We start from the raw sequence: 9608 nt of genomic DNA, 5'->3' as shown, positions 1-9608 counted from the left end.
CCATTTTTTGAACCCGACCTCACAATTGAGAATCCAGAGAATATTCAGTAACGATTCGTAGATCCTGAACCATTAAATTTTCCTCCGGAACCACCAATCATTCAAACAGAGATTGTTGAGGAACGAACCATTAAATCAGAATCCTCTAGTGATTTCGATTCAACAAATTCAATTATGGAGAATCTGGAACCTTTAAGTATGGAAGACCGAATGAGAGCTAAACGCACTGGCCAAGGTCACGCAATTACTCATCCAGACATTAATGCGCCAGATTATGAAATAAAAGGACAAATTCTACACATGGTGACTAATCAATGCCAATTTAGTGGTGCGCCGAAGGAAGATCCAAATGAACATTTACGTACCTTTAATAGGATCTGCACACTATTTAAAATCCGAGAAGTGGAGGATGAATAGATATATCTCATGTTATTTCCCTGGACTTTAAAGGGAGAAGCCAAAGATTGGTTGGAATCGTTACCTGAAGGGGCGATCGATACATGGGACGTTTTAGTTGACAAATTTCTTAAACAATTCTTTCCTGCATCTAAAGCCGTAAGACTTCAAGCAGAAATTGTTACGTTCACACAGAAGCCAAATGAAACTCTATATGAGGCATGGACAAGATATGGAAAGTTGTTAAGAGGATGTCCGCAACATGGTTTAGACACCTGTCAAATAGTACAAATATTCTACTAAGGATGCGACATCACTACAAGGAAAGACATAGATATAGCAGCTGGTGGTTCTATTATGAAGAAAACCGAAACTGATGCTTACAAAATTATTGATAACACTGCTTCCCACTCACATGAGTGGCACCAAGAAAAAGATATCGTTAGATCATCTAAAGCAGCTACAGCCGATTCTAGCTATGACTTAGATTCCATTTCCGCAAAGATAGATGCTGTGGAGAGACGAATGGAAAAGATGACTAAAGATATTCACTCAATACGAATTAGTTGTGAGCAGTGTGGAGGACCACATTTGACAAAAGATTGTCTCAGTATTGAATTAACAATGGAACAAAGAGAGAATATTTCATACATAAACCAAAGGCCTGGAAATAATTATCAGAATAATTATCAACCACCAAGACCGATTTACAATCAAAACCAGAATTATAACCGAAATATTCCATACAACAACCAACAAGGTCCTAGCAATCAACAAGTATCCAATAATACTTACAATCAGCAAAGACCTAATTTTCAAAACAAACCACCACAACAAACTGATGATAAAAAGCCGAATTTAGAAGATATGATGACGAAGCTAGTTGAAACTCAAACGCAGTTTTTCACATCTCAAAAACAAACCAATGAACAAAATGCTCAAACATTTAGAAATCAACAAGCTTCTATTCAAAATTTGGAACAAGAAGTAAGTAACCTAGCAATGATAATAGGTGAAAGAAAATCGGGAAGTCTACATAGTGATACAAATGCTAACCCCCGGAATGAAACAGCTAAAGCCATTACCACAAGAAGTGGTACAACACTTAAACCACCGAAAATACCTGTAACTTCTGATGAAGCTATTCCTACTCCACAAGAACCACAACCTGATCAAGATAAGGAAAAAGAACCGGTAGTTGAAAAGGTTAATGAAGATAACACAGCTAAGGGTAAACCTTATGTTAAACCATACCAACCACCACTTCCTTACCTGAGTAAAATGAAGAAAGAGAAACTTGAAGCCGAGCAATCCAAATTCTTGGATATGTTTAAACAGATAAATGTAAATCTTCCTTTCATTGATGTGATTTCAGGAATGCCTAGATATGCTAAATTCTTGAAAGATCTAATCTCAAATAGAAAGAAAATGGAAGAACTCTCGGCTGTTACCATGAATGCTAATTGTTCAGCAGTGCTGTTGAATAAGATACCAGAAAAACTATCTGATCCAGGAAGTTTCACAATTCCATGTTTTCTGGGTAGTCTTAGTTCAATAGAAGCATTGGCAGACTTAGGTGCTAGTATAAATTTAATGCCGTATTCACTATACGCTAAACTAGACCTTGGAGAATTGAAACCAACCAGAATAAGCATACAACTAGCCGATAGATCAATAAAATATCCTAGAGGGATAATGGAGAACATGCTAGTTAAAGTTGGTACTTTAGTATTTACAGTAGATTTTGTTGTTCTGGACATGGAAGAAGATTCTCAAGTTCCTCTCATATTAGGAAGACCATTCTTAAACACGGCTAAAGCAATGATAGACGTGTTCGGTAAGAAACTGACCCTAAGTATAGAGGATGAGAGTGTTACCTTTTCAGTTGATAGAGCAATGCAACAACCACAATCTGCAGATGATACATGTTATTATATTCAAACTATAGATGCACATGCAGAATTGTTAGAAGAATTTCCAGAATTACAAGGAACAGGAGAATGTTCTTTAGGAGAAGGTAATGAACCAATTGATGAAGCTGAAATGTTAGCTACACTTATAGCTAATGGATATGAACCAACAACAGAAGAAATTCAAATGCTAAAAGAAGAAGACAGATATCGATATAAATCATCGATAGAAGAACCTCCGAAATTAGACTTAAAGCCACTTCCAAACCATTTGGAATACGCTTATTTACATGGTGAATCTGAATTACTTGTAATAATATCGTCTTCTCTTACTGAAAATGAGAAATAACAACTCATTTCTGTGTTAAAAGCTCATAAACTAGCCATTGCATGGAAGATTCATGATATTAAAGGAATAAGTCCTTCGTATTGCACACATAAAATCCTTATGGAAGAAGGTCATAAAACGTATGTGCAACGCCAACGAAGACTAAATCCTAATATGCAAGATGTAGTTAAGAAAGAGATTATTAAACTGCTAGATGCACGTTTAATTTATCCAATCTCTGATAGTCCATGGGTAAGCCCAGTTCAATGCGTGCCTAAGAAGGGTGGCATGACTGTCATTACAAATGAGAAAAAGGAGCTTATTCCTACTAGGACTGTAACAGGATGGCGTGTGTGTATTGATTATAGAAAATTAAATGACGCCACTAGAAAAGATCACTTTCCCTTACCTTTCATTGATCAAATGTTGGAAAGATTAGCCGAAAATAGTTACTATTGTTTTCTAGACGGATTTTTCGGATATTTTCAAATTCCAATAGCACCCGAAGATCAAGAGAAAACGACATTCACGTGCCCTTATGGTACTTTTGCTTACAAACGCATGCCATTTGGACTTTGTAACACCCCTGCAACCTTTCAAAGGTGTATGATGGCGATTTTTCACGACATGATAGAAGAATGCATGGAAGTTTTCATGGATGACTTTTCAGTCTTCGGTGATACATTTGAATCATGTCTAGTTAATCTTGAACGAATGCTTATTAGATGCGAACAATCAAATCTAGTTCTTAATTGGGAGAAATGCCATTTCATGGTTAAAGAAGGCATCGTTCTTGGTCATAAAATTTCAAAAGAAGGAATTGAAGTGGATAGAGCTAAAGTAGATGTAATTGCTAAACTTTCACATCCCACCAATGTTAGAGGAGTTAGGAGTTTTCTAGGGCATGCCGGTTTTTACCGACGTTTCATAAAAGATTTTTCTAAAATTGCCACTCCTATGAATAAACTCCTAGAAAAGGATGCTCCATTCATCTTTTCAGATGAGTGTATCAAATCTTTTAATATTCTTAAAGAGAAACTTACTAATGCGCCGATCATGATAACACCAAATTGGAATCTACCATTTGAACTAATGTGCGATGCAAGTGATTTTGCAATGGGAGCCGTTTTAGGATAAAGGATTGAAAAACGATTTCAACCTATATATTATGCTAGTAAGACGTTACAAGGAGCACAAACGAACTATACAACTACTGAAAAAGAACTCCTTGCTATTGTCTTTGCTTTTGACAAATTTCGATCATATCTCATTCTAGCAAAAACGGTGGTTTATACCGACCATTCTGCTCTTAGATACCTATTTTCAAAACAAGATGCTAAACCAAGATTAATCCGTTGGATCTTACTCTTACAAGAGTTTGATATTGAAATCCAAGATAAAAGAGGAGCAGAAAATCTCGCCGCTGATCACCTTTCTCGTCTTGAAAATCCCGAATTAGAAGTTCTAAATGAATCGGCCATACAAGACAACTTTCCTGATGAATATCTATTGAAGATAGATTATAAAAAAATTCCATGGTTTGCAGACTATGCAAACTACTTAGTTTGTGGATTCCTTGAAAAAGGATTATCGTACCAAAAACAAAAGAAATTCTTCAGTGATATAAAACACTATTTTTGGGAAGATCCACATCTTTTTAAAAGTTGTCCCGATGGAATAATAAGCCGATGTGTATTTGGAGATGAAGCTAGTAAAATATTAAACTATTGTCACACAGGACCAACAGGAGGGCATTATGGGCCTCAACTAACAGCAAGAAAAGTTTATGATGCTGGATTCTATTGGCCTACAATTTACAAAGACGTACACCTTCTTTGCAAATCCTGTGACGCTTGTCAAAGGGCTGGAAAAATAAGTCAACGTGATGAAATGCCACAAAATGTCATCCAAGTATGTGAAGTATTTGACATTTGGGGTATTGACTTTATGGGTCCATTTCCAAAATCTCATAATAATCTATATATACTCGTAGCCATTGATTATGTATCTAAATGGGCGGAAGCACAAGCTCTCCCAACTAACGATGCACGAGTTGTAGTCAACTTTTTAAAACGTCTTTTTGCAAGGTTTGGAACACCGAAAGCTTTAATAAGTGATCGGGGTACTCATTTCTGTAATAATCAACTTGAGAAAGTTCTTAAAAGATATGGAGTAACTCATAAAATCTCCACCGCATATCATCCACAAACAAGTGGACAAGTTGAAAATACCAACCGAGCTTTAAAACGTATTCTAGAGAAAACCGTAGGATCAAATCCGAAGGAATGGTCCATTAAATTGGAGGATGCACTCTGGGCTTTTAGAACAGCCTACAAAACTCCAATTGGAACCACACCTTTTAGACTTGTTTATGGAAAAGCATGTCATCTTCCAGTAGAAATTGAACACAAAGCATTTTAGGCTTTGAAGACATGTAATCTTGATTTACATGAAGCCGGACATCTACGATTAAGTCAACTAAACGAATTAGAAGAATTAAGACATGACGCATATGAAAATCCGTTAATCTATAAAGAAAGAACGAAGAAATGGCATGATAAAAGAATCAGAAGTTCAAAAGAATTCAAAGAAGGAGACAGAGTTCTTCTTTTCAATTCACGATTCAAGCTATTTCCTGGAAAATTGAAATCAAGATGGTCTGGACCATTCATAGTCAAAAGAGTTTTCCCATACGGAACGATAGAATTAATAAATTCAAATGGGATTGAATTTAAAGTTAATGGTCACAGAGTTAAACATTACATACATGGTCCGATGGAAGTTGACAATGAAGTTAATCACAATTTCGACACCACAGCTAACTAAGTGTGGGGAGAATCAAGTCTTTAAAGGTTTATGTATTTCTGTTAGAGTTAGATCGTCTGTTTTCGTGTAGTTCTCAAAAATGGAACCCGAATGGTCTTTCCCTAGCAGACCTTAAAGAACTAGTCTTCTCCCCCCATTCTGAATTTTTATTTTTTTTTAGGTTTTTACAAAATGAAGACTGCCTGTGAACTAAACCATGGTCTAATGCTACACGCTTTGATCACTAAATGTAATAATGACACACTTCCGAGTGAAATAGTATCAGTAATCAGAGAAAGAATAGACGGAGTTAGAAAAGAATCCAGATGCGAAGATAATAAGTTACAATTTGGTAAAGGAAAATCAAAATCCGCAGCAAAAAGAAGAGCACGACACCTAGAAAGATGTCACAAATGCGGAAAATGGTCACATAGAGGTAAATGTTCAAATAATCAAACCTATTCAAATATCAAATTTGTTACTTTATGCAGAGACGGACCGTTCATATGTTTAGAAAAAAAGACACTGAATGCTCGAGGTTACGCCTATGTAGCTATGGAAAACCAATTAAACCGACTATCTTATGAATGGGATAGATCATATAACTAAGAAATTTATTTCACAGGTATGTCTGTACAGTTTTTATTTTTATTTTTTTATTTTTAACCTTTTGATAATAAACGCTAATTTGTTCGCTATAAAGTATTAAATTGGTATTGAATAAAATTAGGTTTGGCGACCGAAATTATTGATATCATACAAAAATTTATTACATCATTGCGAAATTTAACGTTTATTCTTAAGGTATAAATATCTTTAATCAATCAACCCAAAATATTTCAAAAATTTGTCATAAGTTAAATTAGGTCTCGGAACCGAAATTACTTTACCGAAAAGAGGGGCGCATATTTTTGATAATATTTGATTGATTAAAGTGGGATAAAAAGCCAAAAAGATTTTTAATTTTATTTTTACCATGTTTTTAAAATTAATATTTAAATCTTAAATTAATATTGTAAACTTTGTAAAAACAATATTTTTAAAATTGTAAATATTTGAAAAATTAATATAAGTTTGGTTTGAATTTATAATATGAATTTTTAAATTAAGTTTGGTGTGAATTTTTAATTTTTAAAATATGAATTTTTATGCATTTTAAATTGTAAGTTTGGTTTGAATTTTTAATATTAATTTTGAATTTTATATTTAAATTGTGTGAATTTAAAAACAAAAATTTACTTTATCTCATTAAGTTAAAAATATGATTTTTAAAATTCGTTGTAAGTTGAAGACTAGGTCTTTGAACCGAAATTGCTTTACCCGAGGGAGGGACGAGAACTTTTATTATCATTATTTTTAATCTTATTGAATTAAAGTATGCCAAAAAAATTAAAAAACCCAAAAATCTTAGCTTTTAAAACAATCGCTACAAAAAGACAAATTTTAAAATTTTGTCGAAGGACGGACTAGGACATCGATCCGAAACGACCTCGTCCTAAATAACAAGGGAAATAAAATTTTAAAAAATTAATTACTTAATTGTTTTATAAGTTAAAGATTATATTAAAAAAAAAAATACCAAACTCCGCGACTCAGGGAGTTTGGAGGTTTAATCTCCGCGACTCGCGGGAGAACCGAAATACAGAAAAAATAAAAAGAGCTGCAACTGATCAGTCCACACCTCAAACCAGAAAATACTGCGAACATAAACACGCAAAAACCCGAAAATACACCCCCAAAATCACAATTTTTAACCGTTAATCATCAAATCTTTTACTAAAATCATGTTGAGAAAGATGCTATCTAGGAATTACTCTAGAAAAACGGTAAATTTCTACACCTAAACACCATTTAATCCGAAATTAGTGTTCTTGAGCAATTTTTTTCCCCAATTTGATTTTGATGTTTTTAGTGTAATTAGGCTTAAATTGTTTATGTATTATGCTTGTATAACCTAGATTGATGCTATTTAACATGATTAGAAGCCTTAAACTTCAAATTTTGAGTAATCTTGGGTTTGTGTTCTTGAGCAAATTTGGGGCTTTTTGATATGAACAGGTTATGGCCGATTTTTGTCATGAATTGTTGCTAAATTAAGTAGTATAACATGTTTAGGTAGTTAAATGATCCAAACTTTGAGCCTAAACTTGATTTTGAGAATTAAAGTGGACTTTTTCAAGTCTAAAATTCATGAACTTGATTTTTGAGAGATAATGCCATTTGAAACTTGTTTAATTGCTAGTAATGATTATTTTGACATGTTATTTGAGTTGAATGCTTATGAACTTGGCGAACATTTTCGTATATGCTATTTTGAAAAAGTGTAGATTTGATGAAAATATGAAAATGAGCTTAAGTTTGATATAAATTGATCATGTCATTGTAATTATTTTAATTGATGATTTTGCTGACACTAATGCATATTTGAATGCACAAAAATTGTGTTTAATGTGTTTTGCAGACTGAAAGGGGTGAATCTTCATCCCAAGCCCGCAATGCTCCTGCTGAGAATGCGGAACAACAGGAGGTGGATAACTACTACAAGCAGGATATACCTCATCCAGTCATGACATTTTCTGATATGCACTTGGAAGAGTGGCACCCGAACCTGAGATTTGACAGACTTTGGATAGATTATCCAAAATACCAAAGGGGTTTGCATACTCTTCATTCCAAAGTTGTTGAGGTACCGAGGGTCATAGAATGGGGACCCTTAGAAGCTGTAGAATTGGCCGGGCCAATTAGGGAATTACTTGTACAGAGGTATGGTAATTCTACTTTTAATGACTGGGTACGTTTATTCACCATGCGTAGACCTGTATATAAAGTATGGTGTGAAGAATTGTTGTGTAGTATAGAGTTGAATGATCGGGTAGCTAGTTTAACCGATCGTTCTTTTATTAGATTTTTGTTAGGAGGTTCGATGCGCCACATGTCTTTACTAGACATGGCTCAGGCTTTACGTATATATACGCCTGAGGAGTTAGCATCTGCCGATTGTAGAGGGTTGATACTAAATGGTAGAAAGATAGATGAAAATTTTGATACACACGGTGTGTGGAGTCAAATGACAAGCCATCACCGATTCAAAGGGGGAAATTACTCTTATTTGGATATAGATAGAGCTGAATTAAGAGTGATTCATAGGTTTTTAGCTAATTCGATTACACAAAGAGGTAAGAACAAGGAAAAGGTAAATGAACAGGATTTGTTTTACCATATGTGTATTCGAGACCCACAAAGCGCTGTAAGTATACCTTATTGTGTGGGTTATTATTTATCAGCTATGGTTAGGGGGATGAGACCGCATAGCATAATAGGAGGTGGTATTTTTATTACTTTGATTGCTGAATATCTCGGTGTGGATATAAGTCGGGGGGGATTATTAGTAGAAGAACCAGAACCCCGCGATACGATAGGTTTAAATGTATACCATGGTGCGAAAGTTTTGAAGAGGCGAAATAACGCCGCAGTCCAATACCATGGTAGACATCCACAGGTTGAGAGAAACCAACAGCAAGGTAATGTAGGAGGGGGAAATGAAATGCAAGAAATGCATAGGTTTATAGCTGCACAGGAGTACGAAAATGCTAGACAGAGAGCATTTGAAGATTGGCAAGTTCATCAAAACCAAATCATAGCTCATTGCCAACATATAGGTAGAAACTATATTCCTACACCGAAACCCATATTCCCTCCCTGGTCTATAGAGATGCAACCACCGTATCCTACGTATAACCCTGCCGAAGCATTCTATAGCACCTATGGTTATGCCTGGAACCCCTATTGGTATCAGTATCATCCTTAGTCTACTTAGTTTTTATTTATTTTGTAATTTGTAATGTTGATACGTTTAATACTTATGTTAATATTGTAATGGTTTTTATAATTTTCTAACTTTTATTCTTAGATTTTAATAATTTTTGAATGTGGGGTAATATACCAAACTTCAAAAATATGTATATATGTTTTCAGTTTATCTTATGTACACAACAGGGTAAAACAACGCATTTTCAAAGACTGGCATTAAGTTCATCAAAAGCAACTAATTTTGACGACAAGATGCAAAATATATGTGAAATAACAACAAGACGGAATGAACAAATGATGTGCACCATTTATCATTCAGCAAACAAACGCCAATATGTTTGGAAACTTTGGTAAAATTT

This window comes from Rutidosis leptorrhynchoides, chromosome 2 (assembly GCF_046630445.1).
Source record: "Rutidosis leptorrhynchoides isolate AG116_Rl617_1_P2 chromosome 2, CSIRO_AGI_Rlap_v1, whole genome shotgun sequence".
NCBI lineage: Eukaryota > Viridiplantae > Streptophyta > Magnoliopsida > Asterales > Asteraceae > Rutidosis > Rutidosis leptorrhynchoides.
The sequence above is the reverse complement of the archived record's forward strand: the minus strand, read 5'-3'. Positions refer to the sequence as shown.